Raw genomic sequence first — 10,643 nt, 5'->3', positions numbered from 1 at the left:
TTATTTATTTATTTATTTTTTAGTTGTTGAAAAAAAAATTTCCGCCTCCTCTAGATGCCTGGACTTGAAACCTGATACTTTGCAAAATCAGCAAGTGCTTGTAGGCTCTCCTCAGTGAAGTTAATGTGGTGTTTGTTTGTTCGCCTTTCACTAAAGACCCTGTCTCTATATGTAGCATTGGATGTCCTATAACTCATTATGTAGATCAGGTTGGCCTTCTGCCTATGTTTCCCTAGTATTGGGCTTAAAAGTATGCACCACGGTGCCCAGCTTCATGGTGTATCATGTGCTTCTGATACAGTATGGTTATCTCTGAAATCATCCTGCCCCAAGCCCCCCACACACAAATGTCTAACCAAGAAGACAAATTCAGAGAAAGCCAAAACAAGGAATAAATATTAAGCCTCTGACAAAGATGCTCAAATCTGTCAAAGTATAGAATAATGTAGAGCTCTAGAATCTTTTATGAAAGTACTCAAGGAAACACTACTAAATGTGGTACAGTCATCTGGATAGTACTGAACGGGGAGAAATGGAGAAAAATCTAAAAATACTATGTAAATGTGTGAACATTAGTTAGGAAGATTATATTAATATGGATCACTAATGTTATAATTTGAATGTAATCATCTCTTATGGATTTTTGTCTCTCAACACTTATTTTAATTGGTTGTAGGAACTTTGATTACATGACCTACAAAGCAGATATAGTATTCTGCATACCAGCTTTAAAAATAATATCCACTTCAAGATATGGCCTGAGTACTCTATTTCCTGTCTTCTGATCATGTCTTAAAAATTCACTATGGGAACCATTACAAATCTAGAGACTTTAATCTAGTGAACTTTCAGGCATGGAGAAAAATCTTGCTTGGAAAAACATAGGCAAAATCAAATCATGTTATTTAAGAATAGTAATACTTATTTTTCAAATATTTACTTGTAATTAATTGCATGAAAAACAATATTTTAAACTGAAAATGTGTATGTATGGCACCTCATATACTACCAACTGGAAATAATAAGAAAAATTGATCTTAAGGTTCTGATACATTAATAACCAAGTAATTCATCTTGACTTTATAGAACTTATTTAACTTAGCTATTTGACTCCATATGTAAAATTCTTTTCTGTTCTACATTAGGAAGACTATTTTTCTGGGAGGCAACCAAGTGTAAAGTGAAGGTAACAACTTATTGCTGAGGCATGACACATATAAGACACAGAACTTGAAGGAATTAAGCTGGATCCAATCTGGAGGCCTCATCCTTTAGGACTATCTCTCACAGTACTAAAAGAGTTACACAAGATGCCAGATAGGAATACAGCCAATACTTCTACTTATTGTGCACCTCTGGACCACAGTGATGATCGCAAATGACACCAAAGTGGGACTTATATACTGTGGGTAACTCACAGCCATCTAATTGGAGTACAGGCCTCCTCAAAAGTAATTCATTCTTAGTACTATAAACCCATGGCCAATAAGATCATGGACTCTAGGGTAACCTACTACTTTTACTGCTATAAACATTTATAATTGTTTACTATAAATGCACAGGTACGTGTAGTTTTTAGTTGTAGCAGAGAACAGCCATTACATGAAGGTATGAATGATCAAAGTGCAGACAACAACTGACTGTGAAGTATCCAGTCCCTATGTATACATCTGCAACACAAAGCCTATATGTAAAGTTCAAACAACATCTTGGAAGATGGGATAGAACATTTGTAAAAGTCAGATGATAAGGCCATCTCCTACAAGATAGTATCTTCCATATGCTATAGGGAAACTTCACCCATGAAATCTCAGCAACACTTAAAGAAAAATGCTTAAAGAATTCTTGAAAAATGGCAATATGTAGGAGCCCACAGAAGTGAGTCTGTTCCACCTTGACAAAATTTCAGAGAATTCAGACCAATTTCTGCTCCTTCAAAGTTATATGGGAGGATGCTTGACCTAAGGTGTGGCAACAGAATGTTTTGCTCAAATTAAAAGATATTTTAATGTAGGGTATGGTTACATAATGTTTTGAGAGGTAAAAAGGAAATTAATTTGTATCATGACAAGGAACTCTTATACCTTCTCCCCCTTTTTGGATTGGGGTATATAAAAACTTTGAATAATAAACTTGTGGCAGATCATAGGATTCACTGGATGCCCTCCCAATACTATCTGTTGTCTCTTGTCTATTTCTTTCTTAATACCCACATTTTCCTCCAAGTCAGGACAAATAAGATGGGCGGGAACCCTAGAAAAATACCATCTAACTTGATAATTTGGATGGAAGAAGTCTCACAAGGTATCACACCTATATGAAGAGCTGAAAATAGTCAAGCGGTTTTAAGAGAGAGTGATTCAATCTTCTCCAAGAAAAGCCCGCAAAAGATTATTAATTTCAAGTAGTCGGGCTGAAATACATGCATATTATCAGCCTTAATGGACTCAGTAGCATATATATACATATACATATATATTCATGTGGAAAAGAAGGGTAGGAAGGGAAAGAAAGGGAAGGAGGGAGAATGTGTGTGTATGTGTGTGTGTGAGAGAGATAGAGATAGATAGATAGAGAGAGAGAGAGAGAGAAAGATGAAGAGAGAAAAGTATACAAGAGGCCATGAATTTGAAAGGAGTGTATAGCCATAAAAGAGGTAAAATTATGTTAATATAGTACCTTACTTGAAATCCACATAATAGTAAGGTGAAATCTAAACCTGAAACAAACAACTAAGAAATGTATTTATTTTGAAACACACACCATAACATTTAATCATTTTATTCCTAATTTTTGTATATTTAATAGCAGTACCTATTTCCTAATATGTTACTAATTTGTTTTACACAAAATTCCTCTTTCTTTATACTACAGTGCTAATACCTTTCAGATGTTCAGTAGTTTCATAGTTACTCTCTTGCACATTTAAGGTTTATTACTGTTTTGCACATTTAAGGTGAGGGTTCCCCAAAGTTTTATTACTGGAATGTTATCTCTGTTCTTCATTATTCAGAGAGCAAAATATAAATTCATCTATACTATCTAACACATGGTCTTTGGAAAATAATATGCATTATATAAAACTTTGAGGGATTCCTTATGATGGGATCTTACTACATTTATAGTCACGGGGATGATAGGATAAATTTGCATGCACAAGTACATTCCACATCTCTCACCTTGCCATGTTCTATGACTTCTTTACAAGTCCAGCCATAGGTCAATACCAGATTTCGCCCTTCAACCTACATCACCAAAAACAAAAGAAAACAAAATTGGGAGCCAAAATAACTTTGCCTTTATAATCTATCTTTCAGATACTGTGGCTATGATATATATCTGGAGTTTCTCAAAGAAGTAATTGTTTCTACTAACATTCATGTAAAGACAATTTTGTTTCTTGAATGCATTTGAAACCATAGTATGTTAGTGACAAACGTTTGCTCTTAGAGGATTTAGCATGCGTGATGACCATGAGTTGACCATGAATCTGGAAATTCTCAGGAATAATAGAAAAAGAAATTCAAAGGGAAAGTTGGTAAAAGTGCATTGTATTTCAGTAGAGGTTCTAGTTATGTTATGTCAGAATTGCAGAGGGTAGTAAACAAGAAGTTGCTTTTCCTAAATTTTTGATATAATTAGTTCTGGTTATTATTTTTTTCTTCATTAAAAATGTTATTTTCCTACTGCTCAGAGCAATGTCTTCTCTTATGACATGTACTTGTTCGGAAGCAGGAGTATACTCTTTCAAATTGAGTAAAACATATACTAATTTAGAAATATTGTGACTTATGTGATAATTATTGGTTTTCTCTTATGTATCAGCTATACATTTTGCTTCTGTTTAGGAATACTCTGAAATCAATTTCTTTCTGAAAAAAAACGATGAAATGAAAGGCCTGCAACATCCATGTTTAGCAATTTTCAAAGTGAAAAACTGGTGTGGGATGTCCTTCTCTGTATGTGTTGCTTTCATTGGTTAATGAATGACTCTGCTTTGGCCTGTGACAGGGCAGAATATAACCAGGCTGGCAGAGCTTTGGATAGAGAGTAGGTGGAGTCTGAGAGGCACCATGGATCAGCCAAAGTAGAAGTACACACCAGAACCTTACCAATAGACCACAGCTAATGGTGATACACAGACTAATAAAAATAGGTTAATTGAAGATGTAAGAGCAAGCTAGAAACATGCCTAAGTCATTGGTCAAGTAGTATTATAATTAATGTAGTTTCTGCATAATTATTTGGGTCTGGGCAGCCAAGAGACAAATGAGTGATCTCCATTTACAAAACCAAAGACGCTACATAAAACAGAAGAAAGAACAGCAGGAGAGTTACTAGTCTTAACCTGGCTCCTGCCAACTCTCACAAGGTACCACATTCTGCTACAGCTTCTACATCCTGGGACAAAGTCCTTGCTTGATTCTTATTTGCACACATAGCAAGTCCAATCTTGCATTGAAATTTTCTTTTATTGTTCTTACCTACAAGTAAAGAGTTATAAACATGTTATTTACAAGAAAAGTAATTTTCCTCACTTATACATAGTAAATGGGCATTTGACACAAAGTCAAATGACTGGGCTCAATCCCTGAATCCCATAAAGTAGAGAAAAGTGAGTAAAGGGTAACTTCCAAGTCTAACAACACTCTAAACTAGAGGTTTGGGCAGTTTGACAGATTCTGAAATCAGAAAAGGCAGTATAAAAGGGTATGATGTTGATCATAGCCAAGAATGGAAGCAAGGTAAACAAGATGGAGCAGTTATATTCAAATAGTTCTGTCTGTGAAGCTCTATGAGATATGAGGCAGAACAGTCAAAAGACACTATTAGTCAAGCACACATACACACACAACACACATACCTACCTATACACACACAATACAACACACATACATACCTCCATCTCCATTTGGGCACAAATGAACACAAGTCCATTGGCAACACATATTTTCTAAGAGAGTTTGAGTTGAGGGAAATTGGATAGTTATCAAAATACCTTAAATGCTCACATCTATGCAGAAAACTGACTCTAATCTAATATTTGCATTGTTCTGAAATAGAGAAAACATAGGGACTGTTCTCCTGTAGGATAAAATTCAGTTAGAAATCACATCCAAGAGCTGATATGTATTTCTGTCTTGTGTTGTTTTAGATGTAGGAGTAAAAAGAAATGACAAGCTCAGCTGGTCCCAAGCACCCAGCTGTGGGGAATTGTTAGATGGACGAACTGTGACTGAGTTGGGCTTAGTATAAGAAGACTGTTAGAATTTCCAGAGTGATTCATCCTCCCCTTGCAATAACATCAAGTTTCTTTCCTCCTGTCTGAAATTGAACCCTAGTGTCTTTATTAGCAGGGGTACCCTAATACACAAGCACAGACACACAGGCACATTGAGCAAGATGTGTTTATATATAATTACGTGTGTGTATCAGTGTATGTATGTATTTGTATGTATATTTACTATGTACATATTGTAAATAGTCCACATACAGAAAAATAAATACATATAACTACATCATTTTATTGCAGTAGGAAAGTTTTTATCTAAACTTGTCAGTGGAAATCTTTAAAAATATTCTGAACAATGTTTAAAGAAAAAAGACACAATTTATGTAAAGTTGTTAGAGACTTCAATTATTTTCCTTTTCCTGATTCACGGAGGTTATTTCAATTTACTGATTACTTCTTTTCTATTTCTGTTTTACAATTGGAGTCAGCCTATTTGAATGTCACTGATCTGGGAGAGAAAGTACTTTCTGAGGGAGGAAATAAAGTACTGAAGATTGAACACCACATCTCAAGTTTAGGTGTTCCCATGACAACATCAGTGGCTGAGTTCGGAATGTGCTTAGGAAAGAAATCCTATTGGTATGAGAGAAAGAGGGGAGAATAAAAATGCATAGGAGAAGAAGAGAAAGAAGAGGAAGACAATGGCAAGCTTTGCACATGGAATATACAAAGAAAATTGCTCTCTCATGGTTTTGAACCAGCCTTACAATAAAATGAATAAGTGTAACAACTCCTCTTGGTATTGATTATACTTTGATTTAACAAAAGTTTTAACTCTCTTCTACACGTTTAAACCAAAGAACAGAAAAACATTTTAAAAGTTTATTTTTTCCTTCAAGGCAGTAACAACTTAGCCACAAAATATGAAACTAACCAGGTCTATGTTAAATTGTCCATGAGTTGCCCATGCTGTTTTCATTTTAAAAGCATCTTTCTGATTTCTTTCAGCATCTTTCCTTATTCACCAATATGCACACATATATCTTTTGTGCATTAGTCAATAGAGATCCTAAAGTTAATACAAACAGCAAAAGTGTTTTTTACATATCTTATCATTCTCTTAAGAGAAAGAAGCAAATAAACAAAAAATCTGAAAAAAAATCAGTGATTAAGAATACCACAAATTTATCCTTTTTTAGATATCTTCTCTGTCTTAAAAAAGAAAGATTTATTATTTTTTTAACTTTTATGTATGTGTGTATGTATGTGTAAATATTTTCATGTGAGAGCCTGTGCCTACAGAGACCAGAAGAAGGTGCTGAATTCCCTGTAGTTAGTTGTGAGCTACCTGACAGGACTTCCACGAATCTATTTTGGTTTCTTTATAGTAGCATGTGTTTGTAAATACTGAGCCATCTTTTTAGGTCCCATGACTGTTACTCTTTACCCTCAGGAAAAATTTTGGTAGCTGTCATGTGTGCCTATATGTTATACATTTTAATGTGTGTGATGGAATTGATATGTGTACATATGCAGGTAAAATCTTCTCCAAACCATTGGTGGTTAATTAGTATTCAATGGTATCACAAAATTCATGAGTGCTTTGAAATCTTTCTTGGGCAATTATTGTCACTGTTCCCAAATGATATATATCATTCAAACATGATATTGTGCTGATACTGCCATCTTCCACCCAAATTTGTTTTAAACTCTTCAATTTTATATTTGTTTTAGTATGTGATCAATAGTGATTGAGCTACTATTTTATTTAATTATAACACTTGTGCTGTGTGCTTGGGCATATCAATAATCAATGCACACTGATAACTTGATGTGGGATTCCTCTCTGTATGCTGTGAATATGTCTTATTGACATTGTTTAATAAAGAAGCTGCTCTTGGCCAGTGGTTTAACAGAGTAAAACGAGGCAGGAAATCCAAACATAGATGTTGAGAGAGAGTAGGCAGAGTCAGATAGACACAGATGGAGATAGATCCCCAGGAACCTTACCAGAAAATGCTAGCTTCGTGATAAAATACAAAATAATAAAAATGTGTTAATTCAAATTGTAAGAGTTACCTATAAATATGCATGAGCTAACTGGTCAAGCAATGTTTCAATCAATATAATTTCTGTGTGATTATTTCAGGTCTGGGTAGCCAGGAACAAACAAGCAACCACTGACTAAAATTTGGGGACAATTTGGGCAGCTACATCCACATGAAATCTGAGAGAGTTTGGAAAGAAATTCTAGACACGAAGGAACAGAGTTAAGCACGGCTTCTTAGTAGATCCATTTTTTTTTTTTTTTAGATAGGCTCTGTTTGTTGGTGGCAAGTAGGAATGCCACAGGTCCTTTAGCAGAAGGCTAACTGACACAGCAAGAAAAAATAGTGGTTTCTAGGTTCATGTTTGCTACATAACCAGATCTGTCCCTTTTAGGAGGCCAAGCACTTATATGGGGGCCTGTGAGTAGCATGTTACAAATTGCAGAATGGTGACACAGACCTGCTGCAACCATGGAGCTCAGGCAATGTGCATAGCTCTCAGAAGCAGTGAACATGCCACCAACATGTTGGACTGGGCAGTGTTGGATGAGACCGCTTGTTGGTTTCCGGCTGCTCAGCTCTTAAATAATCATACAGAAACTATATTATTTAAAACACTGCTTGTCCCATTAGCTCTCCTTTCTTATTGGCTAACTCTTACAAATTAAATTAACCCATTTTTCTTAATCTGTGTAATGCCACGTGGCTATGGCTTCCTGGCTAAAGTTCTGGCATCTGTCTCTGGCAGAGCTACATGGCTACTCTCTAACTCCATGTTCTTCCTCCCATTATTCAGTTTAGTTTTCTCTGCCTACCTCTATTTCCTGTAAAGGCCCAAGACTGTTCTTTACTAATCAATGGTATTCACAGCATACAGAGGGGAATCCCACATTAACTCTCCTTTTCTGTTCAAATAAAAAGTAAGATTTTAACTTTAACAGAGTAAAATTATATATAACAAAACAGGTATCAAAAATTACAGTTATAATATTTATAACTGTTTTATCTTTTATCATAACAAAGGAAAACTATGATTACTATCTATTTTTCACCTCCATTAAAGACTTCAGAAGGATATTATATTACCTAAGGAAACATGAAGTGCATGGTAAGCAATTTCAGAAACTTTAGAATTGACAGAGATATCTCACTGCCTGGACAGTCATCCATAGCTCTTCTGTAATATTGAGGCATCGATCTTTAGCCTACAAAACTCAGGAGCATATCTGTCTCAATGTCATGAAGAGTCCTAAGAATATGGCATTTTAAATTTTAAATGCCATATTCTATAGTCTCTGAAAAATTTGAAGAATACCTAACTGAAATATATCTCTATACATCTAGAAAACTTTACTAACATGACTAGGAGCTTGACTATTATAGACGATTATCTATTAACATATATTTCTTAATTATACATTACATTTTTAATAAACTGCACAAACACAATGCCTTAATAAAGAGCAGAAATATACATATAAGAAAATTAACCTCAAATTTGTATCAATAAAACAAGATTCATATTAATGCAAATCTCTGTAGCATGTCCCCCTTTAAATATAAACAAACATTTATAAACAATATTTGGAAATTTGGGCATAGTTCTCTAGATTACTTCCCGCTGATTGGGGTGCTTTAATCAGGTTTTTCATTGTGTATGCTGTGCGCTAGGTTCATCTCAGTCAGAAGCTGGGCAAAGTAATTTTGGGGGGTGTTCACAGCAAACTTTCATGGGGTGTTGGTCCTTTAAACCATATTAGTCTGGAAGCAATCCACAAGTTCTCATCCTCTGCAGAAACAAAAGAAGAACCTCTTTTCCAAAGCAACATATTCTTAGACTCATATACTGAAGTCAAGATACCTTTGAAGTATATATCTTGGTTACTTAGCTCCTTCACAGTCAAAAAATAATATACACAATCCAGGCTCTCTGTGTGTATTTCAGCTTTATGTGGCTTGTTTTTACTCTATTACTTTTAATATTTATTTTATTATCTTTACTCCAATAATCTATAACTGTCTGTCTTTAAAGACTTTACCCTTTTTATACCATTTAGTTCTTTTTATAACTGTCTATATTATTCTTCCCCTCTATCCCAAGCATACATACATTTATCCAACACTGTGACCCATTTAGAGGTCTTTTCCATCTGAATTTGTCTTTATTGTGTATCTGTAATTTCTTTCTGACCAGAAATGATTCTTAAAATGTTAAGCCCTTTTAATGGACTTAAGGGGTGCCATTGCTAGGGAAATACAGCATTAACTGCTTGCCCCACCCAGCCAGCATTGCAGAGCTGCTTGTTGCCTCTAAGAACCATGTTCCCACCCCCATTTTAGGCACACAATGGGTCTATGTTTCCATTAAGCATGCTGTAGCACTCTGTTCACAAACCCCATTTAAATGCTCAATAGCTGGACCTTGTCAGGGTTCTCTGGCAACATGGCCCAGAAAGCAGGCATTTCTTTTTTTTCTTTTTTCTTCTTCCCTTTTTTCTTTTTTTTTTTTTTGTTTTGTTTTATTTTGTTTTGTTTTCAAAGACAGGGTTTCTCTGTAGCTTTAGAGCCTTCCCTGGAACTACATCTTGTAGATCAGTTTGGCCTTGAACTCACAGAGATCCACCTGTCTCTGCCTCCCAAGTTCTGGGATTAAAGGTGTATGCCACCACAGTCCAGTGAACGCCAGCATTTCAAAATGGTACTATTTTTTTCTGGTATCATTGAATCAGTAAAACTTCTCTTAAAGGAGTGACAGTATTCCGCCAGCAAGCAAAGCCCATTCAGAAAAATAAATGCTGCTAAATGTTGATTTTAAGTGTCCGGAATTCCTTCCCAAGGTGTCTCAGGTTTACATGGATTTAGTCCACCACATTGGCGTCATTTTTTTTTTTTTGGAGGAAAGACTGCTTGTTTATCCCAGCTATCCAGAACCAAAATAATCACACAGAGCTATATTGTTTAAAAAACTGCTTGGCCCATTAGCTCTAGCTTTTTATTGGCTAACTCTTAGATCTTAATTTAACCCATCTCCATTAATCTGTGTATCACCACATGGCTATGGCTTATCTGCTAAATTTCCAGCACCTATCTCCCGTGGGGCTACATGGCTTCTCTCTGACTTTGCTTTCTTTTTCCTAGCATTCAGTTTAGTTTTCCCTGCCTACCTCTATTCCCTGTGCAGGCTCACAAGAGTTTCTCTTTTTAACCAATGATATTTGCAGCATACAGAGGGGAATTACACATCAGGGCAGTGACAACAGGCAGGGCCACAAAGTTGGTCCTAGCCATGCCTGCTTAGCATTTAAAAACAAACACTCCTGATCAAAAATAATTATAGGTATGAAATAAAAACAAATTCAGAC

This window comes from Microtus oregoni, unplaced genomic scaffold, assembly GCF_018167655.1.
Source record: "Microtus oregoni isolate MIOR12 unplaced genomic scaffold, Mior012 000026F_ref0000081, whole genome shotgun sequence".
NCBI classification, from domain to species: domain Eukaryota; kingdom Metazoa; phylum Chordata; class Mammalia; order Rodentia; family Cricetidae; genus Microtus; species Microtus oregoni.
The sequence above is the reverse complement of the archived record's forward strand: the minus strand, read 5'-3'. Positions refer to the sequence as shown.